At 31.5% G+C, this 17,580-nt stretch overlaps 1 long non-coding RNA gene across 1 annotated transcript in view; it reads left to right on the top strand.

The window, feature by feature from the left end:
• Nucleotides 1-17,580, top strand: part of LOC143194775 (uncharacterized) — a 427,558-nt gene that overhangs the window by 31,372 nt on the left and 378,606 nt on the right. Inside the window, exon 2 of the long non-coding RNA XR_013005379.1 lies at nt 13,011-13,046. This is a non-coding gene — a long non-coding RNA (uncharacterized LOC143194775). The remainder of the gene's footprint in view (nt 1-13,010; nt 13,047-17,580) is intronic.

The raw sequence follows: 17,580 nt of genomic DNA, 5'->3' as shown, positions 1-17,580 counted from the left end.
TGATGAGCTTGTGGGACTCTTTTTATGTATGGATCAAGTGAAAGAATGTGATAGGAATGACATTACGGAATATTTATATTACTGTTTCAACAAAAATAATTTCCATACATAATGGATAAGTAAATAAATGACTATTAAAAGCGGAATCCAATAGCAGATCCAGGAACTATCTCTACCATCATTGTTTTCTGTTAATTATTGGAGTGTTTTCATTGTCCGAGTAAGTTTATTTGATCTGATCGTCGACAAGCTGCAATATCGAGTAACTCTGGTCATAATTAAGGGCGAGAACGCGCCAAACCAACTAGCCTGAACCCCCGCAGGCAATAACCCGGCGACAGTGGAATAGTTGGTGGAACTAGGTGGCATATTATCCGAAACTAATATTTTGCAGCGCCGAATGGCGACTCCACTCGAAACTATGCGAATTCCCAATATGCGACCCGGATGCTCGAACGTTGCCCAACCGCATTTTCTTGGCGCAATCTTTGTTCGTAGAGCCGATTACAATCACCGAACTTGCAGCTAACATTATATAGCTTTAGTCCGGTTGAATGTATAACATAAAAGCAACTTTACTGTAGACATTAGTATATACTATAATGCATCGGACAATTATATTTACACATGATTCAATTTTAACATAATTTTGGAGATTAGATGGCTGGATGAAGTTTTATTGTATTTCAATTATGTTATATTTTATTTATGTGCATTTATTCCGAACATTTTTCACATTAAAAAGTATATATAGAGAAAAATTGGTATAATATGTATTAATCAAAATATTTTTTATAATTTGCGACAAATTTTCTTACCTTTTTGGTAACATGACGATACCGTTGATCAAATCAGCGATTAACCTCCTCAGCATTTCGAAAGCTTGTGCATCGTTTTGAACAAGTGGTAACATGTTTGGCTATGTTTGGCGAGTACGTACGCTGAGTGCTGCTGAGTACGTACTACAAAGAGGGTTCCCAATGTCTATTTATCAAATTCCACAATAATTCAAGGTAAGATTTATTAAAATGGAGGAAAAAGTTTTTTGATTCCCTACAGTTTTACCTCAGAATCATTTTAAGAAGCTGGAAATCTCATCCGTTATTTATATTATATCTTGGTAATGTTAGATGCGTTAAACTTGACACAAGTGACGCTGCCCAATTCTTTAAACCATTTTCTTACAACCAGAGTCTTACACACAGGGACCAAATTTTCACTCGTTATGTGCGTTCGAAAAGGATAATATCGGCAGTACGGACATCACAATTTTTATGTTTGGGAATAAGTGTTCTCCCGCATCGTTTTTAAGACGGAACCCCAGTAGCTTTCACTATTAATTATGTCTTCCTGATTTTTTGTGCTGTTGTAGCTTTATAAAGCACTGGAAATCGCTCCAGCACTTACACCAGTGATTAGTGGCTCTTAATATCTAATTAATATCTTAATGTTAATGTACTAAAAATACCTATAAATCAGTTGAAAATAAACAGCTTTTTTATTGCAGATTGCAGAGTTATTTTACTCAGAACTAGTCTAAACTACTGGATAATAGATCTAATGAATCTTTCATATATTACATTAACTTCATCGTAATGTAATTTTCAACTTTTGTATCTAGTTTTTTTGATTTTTTATTTAAGGTTCTGTACTAACATTTTAACTGTTATAGACAATTTTTATTACATCTTACATTAGATATGCTTAATAGAATATTAATTTATGAATTAATTTATTACTATTGTTTTGTTGTACTTTCACAAGCAATACGAGAATATAGAAATTGTGAATAGTGATTAGTGTTTTTTTATTTCCAAAAGACTTCATTTAATGACTGTCATGAACCAACACAAGTCGCCTTGTTGCTTCAGTGCTTCAACCGAGATTCAAAGTTTGGTAACCACTTTTCCTTCGCATATCTGTCATTCAGTGAAGGCTAACGGCAAATATTTTTCTGTATTATAGCCAGAGTTTGTTTTGAGGGTATTTTAATTATACCACAACTAATCATAATCATGAACATTAGTAAAAAAGAACGCTTTTATCATCGATTGAAAATTGCACTTTTTTGCAGACGGCAATGAATGGCATGAACTGTCCAAATACACAAAGAAATAATTAAAACAGTACGGATGATAATATGTCAATTTGGCAGAAGCTAATAAGAACAAAATCAATACGACAGGTCACGAATATTGATTTCCAAGCTAAATTTTAAATCGAATAAGAATACTCAAATAAAATAAAAATAAACTGCGTTAAAAATATTGGTACAGATATTGACGTAGGTAATTTTTATTAAGTCAGCAGAACGAATTTTCAAAATATTTTTTGCCTTCGGTTTAAAACAAGGTATTGAAATTCATTTACAGTGAAATATTTATATTGTATTTACGATGAGATCCCAATCAACATGTGTTTCTACACAGATTGGGGAATTCCCCATAAGTTATCAACGCTGTTCACAACTCTTTGCGTCTTTGACTTGTTTTTGCTGATCTTTTCTCAAAGAGTACGTCATTAAGTTTGTTGAATTTACTACGTTTGACAAGAGTAATACAATTTAATTCGATTCTAGTAACTGGCAAGTCATTCTACCTTGCTGATTTTATAACCATAAATATTCCGCTTCGGTATCGACGTGGGTCGATTTTCTAGACCAAGTCATGGCTTTTTCCTCTTGGGTTTACCGTGGTGGATACAATTTTCATCGCCAGTCATAATAGGATACAAAAAGGCTTTTAGCTTTCCAGTAAAAATAGTGAAGTTGAAACGGTATGAATTGGTATTTAAAACCAATTCACACAATTGAAGCCAAAATTACCTGACTCTGAATCGTTGAGAACAAAACAGACAATTGGGATAACAGTGTTTGATGGCTTTCGGCATATTTCTTTAAATCTAACAATAGAAGAAATGAATGTCGAAAATACAATTTTGATGCTTCCATAATTCGCGTCTGTATATACTGAATAATTTAGTAATACTAAGTAATTTTATCAAGATCTCTAAATAATCATTCATAAAGAGAGCATCATCATTATCATTAATCTATAGCCTGTGCTTTACTTTGCTGTGCTTGGAGAGTGTTTATTTATATTCATGTTGTATTTAATGGCTATTGTTAGATACTTTTTGCATAATGAGACCTATTAAAATATTTTCTTTTAAGCTTTCTTTCATTTGTTTCATTTTTCTAGTACTAGGTCGTAGGTCACATCTAATTAATGGTAATTTGTGAGAAAAAAAATGTAGAAAGAAGATGTTTTTGTGTCAAAATTTTCAGGTCATAACATTTGTTGATTCATTGCTGATTCAGTTTTATAGAGTTATTATAGAACTAGAATTAGAGCCGTAATAGATTATTATCAAAGTTTTGTTTTATACGTCGGAATTAGATATTTGATTATTAAACTAAACTGTATTAGCTATGAAACAATTACAGCCAATATTATACTTTTTGCAAAGTGCTGTTCATCACTAACATTTTTAAAAAGCTATATATTAAAAACCGGCATCTAACCTAGACCATGTGGGTAGAATATAAAAATCTCCGGGGTGCTACGAGTCTTAAATAAATATATTTACCTACTTTGATAGGAGGCAGTTATAAGTATAGAGAGTAGGAGGCTTTTCCATTAAAATATTTACATTTATTTCTAGATTTCCTCTGATTTTGTAGTATATGGTTGAAATATTTGACAGAAATATTTTTAATGACTTTTGTGTTCAATTTGAGCTTTAAATTGTTGTAATAGAATTTCGCTGGTTTGTTTTCTTTTGTTAAATATGTCAGCTGTATCAAAAAAATATATGTATTAATTTTAGTACCTTCACGTCTGTATCGAGAACTATGTTCGCTATAATATTTCTAAAACCATCCGAGGACTTTCAGCTGCAGAAATTTAACTTTAATTTTTAAACACAATTTATCGTTTACAAGCGAATTTTCGACGGTAAGGTACGGCAGCAGACAGGTGTCGTTCAGGAAGACAACGGACGTCTCGTAACGCTGAAAATATTGGTCTGAGGTGCGATATGTTGATGAGTCTCCAGAAACATCAATTCGGAGACGTGTGTCCCAGTTACACATTTCTGCACGCAGTTTAAGGCGAACTGTGAAAACTGATTTGAAAACGTACCCGTACAAAATTCAATTTTTCAAAAATTGCTACCGAGGGATCCTGATCAACGAGTTGAGTAACAGTAATGTAATTCCAAGACTGGCGAAATTGAAGCTTTTTCGTCTAAATTGATAATGAGCGATGGAAACCATTTTTTCTCAATGGCCATGTCAATAAACAGAACAGTCGGTTTTGGGGAACACATAATCCTCAATTAATTCATGAAATATCATTGCATCCACTAAAATCAAGTATATGGTGTGTTGTTCATGCTGCAAAAATCTATTGTTTTGAAAATGACCAAGGTTTTGTAGTTACTGTTACTGCTAAACGGTACCAAGAATTGTACCATGATTAGAAATTTCGTTGTGCCTGAAATGGAAGAGTAAGGACTAGAGACACACAGCTCGTTCAACAAATCAATTATTGAATGACGTTTTTTTACGAAGACTAATTTCGCGAAGTGGCAATTTAGCATTGCCAGCCAGATCCCAGGGTTTTTTAAAATCAAAAGATTATGTGAATAAGCTCCAAATAATTCAACATCTTAAAGACAATATTCGTTATGATATTGAAGAAATTCAACCTCAGATATTGCAGGATGTCATGAAAAATTCCTTAAAAAGTGCCGAAAGTTGCATAGCCAATTGCGGTCATCATTTAGCCGACATTGTGAAAAAAATTACATTGTTAATTACAAAGATCCAATAAACTTTTTATGAAAACCAAATTTACTGATTTTTTCTTTGAGAAAAGTTATAGGCATTCAAAATGATAGCGGGACTTTTGCTCACGTTTTGTAGCATAAATTACGCTATCTACAAATTTAATTCTCAGTCCTAATACATTCTAATTGGATCGACAAAGTCTCTATTGAGCATAGTTGTTCGCTGATGTGGTAGTTGGGAGTACTTTCGAGAAAACTATTTCAAAATAGATTAATATGGCAACTATGCCAGGTCCATTCATTTAATCGATCCCCATATACGAGAACGAGAAAACTTTTAACTATCTACCCCCTCGATATGTCTATAAAAATAGAACAGTCTGAATGTCAGGAGATACAAACAGAGAATTATATATATATATATATATATATATATATATATATATATATATATATATATTTACATTACATTACAAATAGAGAACATATTTTTTTAACTAAGAATTATGCTTTTTAGTTGAATTATTATTATTTATTTATTGAAATTCATTGACGCTTTTCTCTGAATATTTACGATAGTTATGAATGTTATAGTAATAATATATTTAACGGATAATTATGAAAATTTTCTACTATATATATATATATATATATATATATATATATATATATATATATATATATATATATATATATATATATAAATAGATATTTATATATATATATAAATTTGCTTGACATTATTAGTTTCAAGATGCTAGAATTATGGGCTGATAAATCTTGTTGGTCTTGATGGTCTTCTGACATAATATTAAATTTTTGCGAACAGGACTATTGGGTATCTATAATGAATTAGATGTTGACAATTTAGGTAAATCACGAACTAATTGAGTTTTTCTACTTCCTTATTTTAAATGATAAAAGTGTCGTCCATGTATCTAAATAATGTAGATGGTTTTAGTGGTATGCTGGCTAGTACCTTGCTTTCAAAATCGCCCACGAATGGATAAATTCCTTTTAGTTATGCGTTGCGTTGCATTACATTTATGTAAACACTAAATTCGTACATTCGCCAATTAAGCAGACTAAAATTGCAGATTATTTTTCTTCTAACTAAATTCAGTTAAAAATTATTATCGCTGTTTTTTTAGTAACAGGTTTTTCATTTAAAACTAAAATCATGTTCATTAAAATAAACATTTCGATAGTGTAAACTAGGCTTAGTTTGATTTAGTTCATATTAACGAGCGTCTGCTGTACATATGTGAAATATAGTGTTTTATATGAGGGATGATGTTGCTTGATATTTTTTTGATTTCTTGATTATCCCTAAATTATCACTGACAGAAACTTTGCTGAAAAGGGAAACTACATCAAAATTAACAAGAATGTGTCTTAATTTGATTCGGGTAGTCCGTATTTAGCTTATAAAATTCTTATCTCTCTACTCAGGATGAAAGCAGGATGTCTAGTTTCATTTCCCATATCATTAACTGATTTTTGAAATAAACTATAATATTGGTGTTTGGTTTCAGTATCTGTCATCGATATAGTCCATGTTGAAGAATATCGTTAATTATGCCATTATTTTAACGTCAGGGTTTCGTATATTGTTACTTAAATTTAAATCATTGCCGATATTATTTAGGAGCAAGCTTAATTTGAACATCATTTTCAAAAAATTAAACAGGAATAATAAAATATCCCACAAATAGCTCTATAATTTACTAAACACAATGTATGCTAATAATAACATCCACGAAGAATAATACAATTTAATTTTTTTTGTTATATTTTAGTGTATCTCTTTTAGCAACGATAGGCTCATCTGGTCTGGGCCCTCTGTTTAACGTGGGCTTTGAATTACGGTCCTCAGCAATAGGCCTACCGACTTGCCAGTGACCAACTTAGAGAGCATCCCAGAAGACATACGGTTTTGCCCAGCCTGATTAATGGCGCGGCTGATGTTTTCACTCAATCGACTCTATGGTTATTCCTTGTCGGATTTTCCACTTTTACCCATAAAGACATTTATAATTACTATCACAGACATAACTACCATCCACAAAGTATATCCATACCCCAGCATGATTTGAACCCGCGACTAGCGCATCAATAGGAGCACCGTTTTGTCGCCTTGGCCACTACGCCTGCGTCGTGTTCTTCGTATTCTTGGTTTTGTTGTTTCCACTCAATCGACTCTATGGGTCGACTCGAAAAGAACGTACCGCCATTAGAAAAGGAAGAAAATATATTAGTTTGTTCTATTCTATAGTTTATTTTATGCAATACAGTGCATGTGGGCAAAGTCTGAAATTATTTGTCAAGTAATCTATGTTTAAAAAGGCCGGCGCCTTGACTGGAAACCATAAAACTTCTTAGACTCTTTTGAAGAGTATTTTGTTAACGTAGTTTATAGACGAATATTATTGTTATCACCGTTGTAGTACATTATATATTGCTAGGATAGTGACCATCATAATGTTTAGTTGATTGAAAAACAAAACTATTTCTTACATATCAGCTGTTAAAGCGCCTTTCTTTGAATTACCATCACTTAATGGTGACAAATTCAAATTGTTCATACATTTGAGGACACCCTCCATAATATAATTTTCATGATAAGTGTTTAATTATACTAGTAAAATTGTAATGAAGAGATGGATGAAAAAATTGACCGGTTTCCATTTTCCAGTGTGATTAATTACGATGCCAGACAGATTTTCGGGGACATATCCAGCGTTCATAAGCTGATTAAGCCGCGCCATTCAACGTCGGTGAGCATAAGCAGAAAATTGTTTGTTTAGATTGGACGGATCCCAACATGTGCCTAATTAGTACAAAATCTGAAGATGATCGAAATACATAAACTGACAAAGTTTGTAGCCGAAAACAAAGCTACAAAATGGGTTATCTTTTTGCGGTCGTTATGTGAGAGGGAAATTTGAATGTACGTATAATTTTATGTAGAATGTCAAATTTTATCACGTTAATACAGGCCGACAATATATGTCGTTATAATAAAACTTTCGAGTCTGGTTTAAACAAAGATTATTTGTTTAATATATCAGAACTTCTGTAAAATTGTTGGATATGCTATTCAATACTTAGAATAACAATAATAATAATATAATTGGTTGGGGAATCAGTAATTTAGGTTTTTTCATGTTTTAAAAAAAAATTATTCATGATAACTTACGTTATGGGATTTCGGAAAGCTTGTGTTTAATTAATATTTTGTTTTTTGAGAACATATAATTGCCCAGTAGTGGTTGAAACCTATTTCTCACTGTCTTGTAGGGATATGTGATTTCTCATATAATATAAATGTGTACAAAACTCATCACATGGCATTAAATATAATTTTCAATAGAATTTGTTAACTGAAACAAGAATAGAAGTTATTAATGACAATAAACAGCGCGAAAATGTTATTTATCTAGATATAACATTTATGACACACATTAGAATTATTAAAGGTAGTAAAAATTGGATATATTTACATCAAAATGGTCTTTACATAAATAAATTGCCGATACTGAAGGTATTGATTATGCCTTGGAATGACAGCTTTTTTGGAGTTCTACCGATGTATACGTTGAGGAACTACGCACAATTGATACGCATTGGAATACATAATTATAACACAAAATTGTTAATACAATACAAGAATAATATTTATAATCATACAAAATGTCCAGTGTGACGAAAACATCTACGTCACACATAGATTTTCAGCTTTTTGTTATAATAAAAATAGGTATCTTAGATTAAAATGCGTATCTTGACGTAAAATAGTTATCTAATCCACCTAATTCACAATTATATATCAAATTAATGTATGATACTTTCATTCGAGAGCATATTTAGCTTTTTATGTTTAGTTCTTGTTTCCTTCGATGGTGTGTTTACTTGTTAAGTCATCTTGATATCACTGTATTTTTTATTTCTTCTGCTACTACCTGTGTACACCATTCTTAATAAAATTAATCACTGAATTCTGCTCAATGCATTTACCACATCTACAAAACAGTTAGTATTCATTCTCTCCTCATACATTCTAACCTAATGCTCATGTTTAATTCTGACGTACACGATTCCACCATTTATCAATTACTTCCTCTGTATGTTTTATCGAGTTCATCCAAACTGAATGTGTTATGGTCGACAATACTTCCTTCCACATATCTAAATAGTTCTTGATGTTCAAATTTCTCGACCAGCATGTCTATTTTAATAAGACTTTGCTACACCCTATATCAACTCTATTAGATTGAATATACAGCAGTAGGGAAGTCGTAATACTATGTATTTACGTAGTAACAATTTGAAACAGTTCATTCTTTAACATGGTTTCTTCAAGAATTATTTTATGTACTTTAAGCCATTCCTTAATTGCAGTCTTTTTGATGCACTTGTTGGAAACTTCTCCACCAGTATACTATGATATTATGAATTGTCCATAGCAATAACTGCTGGTTCCTCCAAGTTTTTTAAAAGCTGATTCTCAAACCACTGCAAAAACAGGTTATGGTTCATTTCTCTATGATAGTCACCCTTGGATTTAGAGGAAAACACTAATGCTGCACCAGGAATAAAAATATTTCATTTAAATTCCTGTTTCTATTATTAACGAGTTCTTCATGACATATAGTTATATCTGCAATGAATTATTAATAAATGATATGGCTAATCGATATTTATTTCCATGTTGACCTTTTTCTATGAAGTTTTGTTGGCTTTACGCTATATTTATTATCATCTTGCCATGAGTGACCCAATGTACCATTTTGAAATATCCACGTCTCATCTAAATATATAAGTTGATATAATAATTCTTCCTAGATTTTATTATGTTTTTAGAAATTATATTCTTTTATAAGCAATTTCTGCAAGTTCCATTAAATTCATTCATGGGTTATCTTTAGACCACTTAAATCCTATATATTGAGTGTTTGAAGGGATGTTCAACATCCCACAAACAGCAACATATCTTTTAGCTTTTTGTGGATTTTTTCAAGACTAACAATTTTCTCTGAAATAATTGTATTAAATTATGTTTCTGTTGAAAAAACTACTTATTGTTTTCATACATTTCGTATATTTGAACAGCTAACATCAAGCCGATCTTGATTCATCACCCGTTTCGCATAAAGACGTTTACTTTTTTATGAATTTAAGGTCATATTGTTTTTTATATTTTGAGATATATTAGAGACCGTGTCTGTACTAATATTCAGTGCAGCTGCTACACGTTAAAAATAAGTTCGATAAAAACCGCGATTTGAAATTTATTAAAACAACGTTTGCCGGTTTATATCCCATAATTATAACATTTTGACTTTGACAGGTTAGTTCAGTTTCACGTTCGAACATATCAGAGAGCATTATGTCCCTTTTTAATTAGAATAAAATGAGAAGAAAAATATTATCTGATTCTGAAACAAATTTAGATATTGCGACAGGCAATACATTAAACATCTTGATGACGTATATACAAAAAAACTTTGAATAGACTATGCATATTCAGCTAACTCATTCTGAAGTTATAATGCGAAAAAGAACAGACGGGGTATAATAGAATAGGAAAAAGAATGAAAATTAACTGGTCCCTTCCTTGCGTGAGGGTTGGAAACTTTTATTACTTAATTTCGGATTAAGAGAAGTGCAGCCTCACGCCTAAATAGCTGCTAAGTGGGTTATTTTTAGTTTTTTCATTTGCTTCCAGATTTTCCTGGTTACGAAAAGTTGATGGATCGTTATGTATATGAATTTTTAGCTTTAATTAAAGGCTATGGTTATATTTAATAAAGGAGACTCCTGAATATTGTAATAAGTTTTCAACAGCACTTTTTGACATTTCGTAATAGTTTCAATTGAATTAATAATACTCATTATATAATACTTTCGTTATACGTTACTCAATAATCATTTTTAATAAAAACTAAAGCGTAATGATCAATAACGAACTTTGACATATAATATTCGTACAAGTCATCGCACCGTCATATATAATATTTAGATTGGTAATCAAGTATATCAGTTATTGTAAAATTGTTTATATAGGCAACAGTGGATATAGGATATATCAAAGAAAACTGAATCCAAATAAGATAGTAAATAGTGGTGAGTTTACATTGATGGACCGAGAATATTTGAAAAGCTGGTGAAAAAATAACCTCCTTGAGCATTGGGATATAAAAATTCGTTACGAAGCCCAAGTTTACAGAAGAAACAGTATTAAACCCCATCGCTAGAATCAGCGAATCAAACTAAAAGTTAATGAGTTAATTTTTTTTATTTATTGACTTATTTAACAAATTTGCACAGTACATATAATGCAATGGCGTTATCATAACAATGGATAAAATACTGTTTCTCCGTACGTATTCGAACGCAACAAAAGGACCATAACAATAAATCCGAAACAAAGTAAAATTTAAGAGGCTCGAACACGAAACTTTTAATGGTTTTTCTCGTATCAAAATCGTCTGTAACAGTGTTATTATATTAGGTTCTTATTCAAGACCGTAAACAAAGCGGGGTTAATAAAAGTATAATGGTTTCTACGTTAAAAAATATGTTATCGGATAAGTTTTTCAGTCGATGCATAATAAAGGCATATTTTGTGCTCTATAAGAGCGAAGGAGGATTGTTTATATACTTGGGGATGCACATAGTAAGGTACGGAATGAATCGGGCTGTATTATTTAATTGTTACGGAGTTATTTAATTTAGTTATTTTTATTCGAATATTTGAGGATACAATTTTTAACATTGTTAATATATTTTCTTAATATTTTTCAAAATTACAGTTTGTAGAGATATATCTATATATTCCAAGTTATTTCAGTGAGTTAACCTGTTCGATCGGATTGCAGCGTACGATAAATGTAAAAACTCGCCGGACAACTGAGCGCCTCTGTGAATACTTCTTAATATGTTAAGTTCAAGTTAGTTTTGCCGGTGTATTTTCAGTTTATTGTATATAATTAACATATTAAATAATTTGAGTATTATTAAACCCATTAGATTGATAATAAAATCATATTGGACTACAAGCTCATGTATTGACTATTAATTAATGATTTTAATGGGTTTATAATACACCTTTTAGTTTCATTTAATTCAGACAATATTGTAGATTCAATATAAATACCGATTAATACAAATGAAAACCTTATTTCTAAACATTTCACTAATAATACCTAACAGTCAAACTAAACGTACCGTTTTATTTCGAACAACCGTGAACATATCAGCTGTGCTCCTTCTAACGCCTCTCTTCTGAGGAAACGATCAAAAGGACCAAGTTCATCCGTCAGTATGCCTTTGATGATCAGTAATGCGTTAATGCGTAATGCTTTAAAATTGGCGTGAAGAAGATAATGGAGGGTGACAACTAAATTATCTATGCTATGATATGAGTTTAAACTGAAGAGTTATCTTTAAAAGTAACATTAATTTTAGCATAGCTTTTATCCTGCTTTTCTAGTAGACTAGGTTAGTTCATAGAAACTACAGTTCGTCTTTGTAGGCCTTATATCCTGAACTGCGATGGTTATGTCAGTAATCCACAAAATTAAGGTGTTTCTCTAATCATCGATGTTTTCAAAAACTATTAGTTTATGGCTAGGAGAATTTGAGTAGTTTCGTCTAATTTCAGTGACTTCACAGCTTGAACATACTTTTACCCAAGCTCCACTAAACTATATCATCGTCAATCTATCTTCTTTTCGTAATAATTTGCTTCTTTTGTTAATACGTAAGTAGATTCCGGTTAATTGAATTAATTGATAAAAGAACATTATCATGGTACTCTATAAATCGTTTATTTTTTATTATTTATAGTTTTATTTTAAATAATATGTAATTTTTTACTATCTTAAAATATCGGTAAAGTAAACAAATAGGTAATAAATAACATATTTGATGTTAACACGGTCATTTGGCTTTTCCCAGGTATGGTATACAGTAGAATCTTTATTGATAATAATACACACTTTTGATTTCGAATAACTAGAAGGTTGGAATTATGTCCAGACGTGTAGTGCGATTTAATTTTAGACACCAATATCCACCAAGTTCAAAAATGTGGGTTTGAATTTTTTTAATATTCTTCAAACATCACTAAATATCTGCTGAATAAAATTGGTTAAGATCTTCCATTGCATTTTTTTTAAATCTGTAATATTAAATTTATTTTTTTTCTTTTTCAGTGGTCGTACTATTTCATAAATCCTGAGGATTAAAAGGTATGTAAGCTAAGTTAATATGATAATTTAATTTACTAAGTGAATTTAGTGATGTTTACCCACATCGTGGTCTACCATACCCATAAAGTAATATTAATTTTATAACAAATAAAGTGAGGAATTATTTCAAACTTATTCGTATTTATTTTAAGAACCTTTGGGTTATATATGCAAATTAATTTGCCATCTTAAAATACCTAAATAATATATTACTGAGAATAGAAAAATATAGCTTAGTTTTAACTTATAAGTTATTTAGTTATAGCCTACTTATGAGCATTGTTTAAAATTGGCGTGAAGAAGATAATGGAGGGTGACAAATAAATTATCTATGCTATGATACGAGTTTAAACTGAAGAGTTATCTTTAAAAGTAACATTAATGTTGTACGAATATTTTCAGCGAAATATATTTTCGGTTGGATATCATCTAATATAAAAACTGCTTTGGAACAGTAAGGTTATTTAAACTTATTATTATTAGATTTAGTGGGACAATTAAAGAAAGTTAGCCATCTATAGAAAAAGCGTTTATTACTTATTAAAGTACACGTTTTGAAGGTAGATTCATTTGCAAAAGCAATGCTTGATAGACTAGACGAAGGGAAGGAAAGGAGTTACTGATAGATGCATTTTGTATTCGTTGGGACAGTGTTGCTTATTTACTTGTTAATTAACATCAATATGAGCTTAATTTGAAAACAAGATGTCAATAAATCATGAAAAGCCCTAATAGACTAGCGTCTCCATTTAATTAACATAATATTCTAGGGAGTTCATTCTTGTACCAATTGATTTTTATAGAGATCTTTGATACATATTGTGCAAAGATGATCTTAGCACATTCTAATCGTTACTAGTAGATATTTTAATATTTTTGATGATGTTAGCCAGTCGGATTTTAGATTTAAGTGGGTTCTTTTGGTATTTGAATATAAATTTTTTAGTCAATTTTTGAAAGAGACGAATGCTTGATGCCTTATTTAGATAACATTTTGTCGAAATACATTCTATTAAAAAATATAAAATCCTAAAGTTTGTCAACTAATGTGATATAACGGAACGTTGGAGATATAGAAATTATTGTAAAATCATTTATAGAATGAACAATTTAAAACGATAAAAACTATTTTATTGTAAGTAAAGAAATGGCAGCTTGTTGAACGATGACACAAAACGATATTACAATAAATGAAATCACCAGGTCTAGATGTTTCACTCATAATATCATTCAATATAAGATCATTTGATAATGATTTATAACACCTCTGTTCTAAAGATACAACACAGATGCCTATACCTTAGATTGCCAGTTTGGCTTTGATAATATTCTGAATAGCAACATTTTTATCCAAATGTCCATGGTATAGTCTATATGAAATGGTTTCTTAAGTTTAGGTAACTTTAAGTTTCAGTAAATTACGGCTGAGAATCTTGACGTCGTACTGATAGCCGTACGCTTGGTGGCCTTACATTAATCTGCGATATTTATGGATGGTTTCTAATTATAATAGTTTATTGTCAAGAGTTTTTGAATACTTTAAATTCACATTTTGTGATGTTACAGTTTCAACATTCTAAATAAAGAAATACTTAATGTTTTAGCTAGATACTCAGATACTTTACAGACTTCTGTAGCAAAGTTGACCTTTTGAATGGAAAAAATAACAATAAGTTCAACAGCAGCGTATTAGTTGAGAAGTAGATATTCTCCCAAGGGCCTGCTATAAACTGGACCTTCATTATTTTAACGAAATTCTCTTTTACTTATTCCTATTTCCTATAAGATTTTGATTTAATCTACCAACTTTCTTAAATTTGTTATGTAATACGGTGCCTGACTCTCCGGCCACCTGGTTTAAAACCACCTGAATGCTGAACAAGTGAGATGGGTTGGTCTATTTTCTAATAGATAAGAACCGCCAGTATCGCTTTGTATCGCCGTTCAGCAAGTCGCCCCTTCTTTTCATTAAATAAAATAGTTAGTAAGTAAAATAATAGTTTATTTTTGTTCAATACCCTTTTACAATTTATAAGTATTATATATTTCTTTATAGAACATATTTTTTAATTATAAAAGTTCTACTAAATTTCTACCCTGAAATTTAAATTCAACTCTATTCCTTTTATATTTATAATATTGTGATTTAACTACTAGTACCTGTCTTATTATTTTATTTTACAAATTGTAATTATTGTTACTTATTCGTTTGTGAGTTCATTGCACAGATTCTTTTTATGATGATAATGATAATTTATTTTATTAAACCTTAACATCAGTAATTTAGCTGTTAGTATTTCCGCTCTAAAAGAATTAAATTATTGCAAAATGTATTAACTTAATCTGACATTAAATTAGGCCGACGTATTCTCCCATCCCCTTTTTCTGTCGCATTAACGATCTGACAACAACGAGACCTCCATCCCACCCGTTTTCTCATAATCTGTCAAGCCGGACAGAAGTAGAAAGGAAGAAACTAGAAGGTAGAGGTAATAGGAAGGTATAAAGGAAGAAGGTAGAAATCCCCCTTCCGTATCTGCTTTCTCCCAGTCGGCAGATGAGGTGTCATTTTAAACTATATTTAATTGAAAACAGGAAAAAAATAGCGATGAACGAAGCGATGGCAATGCGTACAGTTGTGCTATATAGCATCCCCCTTCTGAGGAAACGATAAAAAGGACCAAGTTTGCCCATCAGTTTGATTTTTCCGATCTTCAGTAATACACTGCTTTCATCCAAATTTCTAGAATACACCTTTGGTGGCTTGTCCAAATTCCAGTAGACTAGGTTAGTTCTTAGAAACTTCAGTTCGCCTTTGGAGGCCTTATATCCTAAATTCCGATGGTTGTGTCAGGAATCCACAAAATTAAGGTGTTTCCCAAAGAATGGATGTTTCCTAATTATGATATTTCATAGATAGAGGAATATGAGTAGTTTCTTCTATCTTCAGTCACTTTACAGCCCGAACATACTTTTACACAAGCTCCACTAAACTATATCATCGTCAATCCGTCTTCTTTTCTTGATAATTTGTCTGTTTTGTTAATAAGTAAGTATTTCTGTCCTAGAAATATTAAATACTTGCAGGATTTATTAACGAGATACTAATCAGCTATACAGATAATGTATTCAATCCAGATTCACAATTTTTTGTTTCATATTTTAGTGAAATATTACTATAATGGGTTCAATTTATAAATAAATGTCGTCTACCAAATATAATATAATCTTACTGGAAGTGCGGCATTTAACAGTTCAGAGAATATTTTTGATTTGAACATTCCAATGCGTTAATGATCAAATTCTAATCCAAAAACTTGACATCACCAATCCACCAGAAGGACACCTTCGTTCCTCGCCCATTTCCACTCTTTCGCGTGTCTTTTCCCTAACTTTATTGAACTTAATCTGAAATTAAATTAGGCCGACGCACTCTCACGTTCCCTTCTTCTGTCGCATTAACGATCTGACAACAACGAGCCCCCCGTCCTACCCGTTTTCTCATCATCCCGCGCGCCGAACTTCTACAACACCCCCCCCCCCCTTCTTTTCTGCTTCATATCTAACGCGCTAAAAATGCCGCTCTCCCAGTCGGCAAATGAGGTGTCATTTTTAACGACTTTTAATTGAAAAGCGGAGAAAAACAGCGACGAACGAAGCGATGGCGATGCGTACAGTTCGTCATCGAGAAAGTTTCTTTATAACTTCCGTTAATACCGAGCGGCCATTAAAACTTTCGCCTTTTGGCGTCTTGTAACTTTGCTGCAAATTTATTATTGTGTTTTTTTTCGCGTTTTATGCCGGCGTTTTTTTTTCTACTCCGTTCTCCTTCTCCTTCCCGCCGTTAGGGGTTTTGTTTGTCCTTTTTGCTCGTTTGTTGTTTTATTGCCGTGGGCTACAAGTAGCCGACAAAGATGAATACGCGGAGTGGATTTGGCGAATTGTTTCTTTGAGGAGAACGCCATAAAAGGGCGGATTATGCTTTTATTGGATGACTGTTAAAAAATTTCTGTCGTAAACTTGACATAAAACCTGAGTTTCATTTTGAGGGTACGTTTCTGGTTAGTAAAAATGACTAATTTCCATTCCCCTTTGTTCATTAGTACTTTCTCGTTGTTTCATCCAATTTAAAACCAGAAACAGGAAATAATATTATTAGAAAATGTATATATAAAACAGTATATTTTGAGAGCTTTTTTGATAATTCCGGGATTTATTATGAAAAATTCAGGACATTATTATTTTTCAAAACACCTATGGTTAACTGACGTTATTTCAGAAAAACAAAGGAGATGGAAATGAAAAATTACATTTGAGATAATGTATATTTCATCCGAAATAACAGTGCAGTCAATATTTTTGACGTCACAACGTCGCAGTATATTCTTTTCCGCACCATTTATGAGGTGCAGTTCTAGGCACATTTTTTTACATAATGCTACGCGTTCAAGTAATCTATTTTACTTTCATGAGGGACCATATTTACTCTTAACATTTAGTTATTATTTCTTTCGTTCCTGTGTTTCTCGGCTAA

The sequence above is a fragment of the Rhynchophorus ferrugineus genome, unplaced genomic scaffold, assembly GCF_030347505.1.
Source record: "Rhynchophorus ferrugineus isolate W39M unplaced genomic scaffold, kcgeb_rfMv2 rfM4, whole genome shotgun sequence".
Lineage (NCBI taxonomy): Eukaryota > Metazoa > Arthropoda > Insecta > Coleoptera > Curculionidae > Rhynchophorus > Rhynchophorus ferrugineus.
This window is presented reverse-complemented; position numbering and strand designations above follow the sequence as displayed.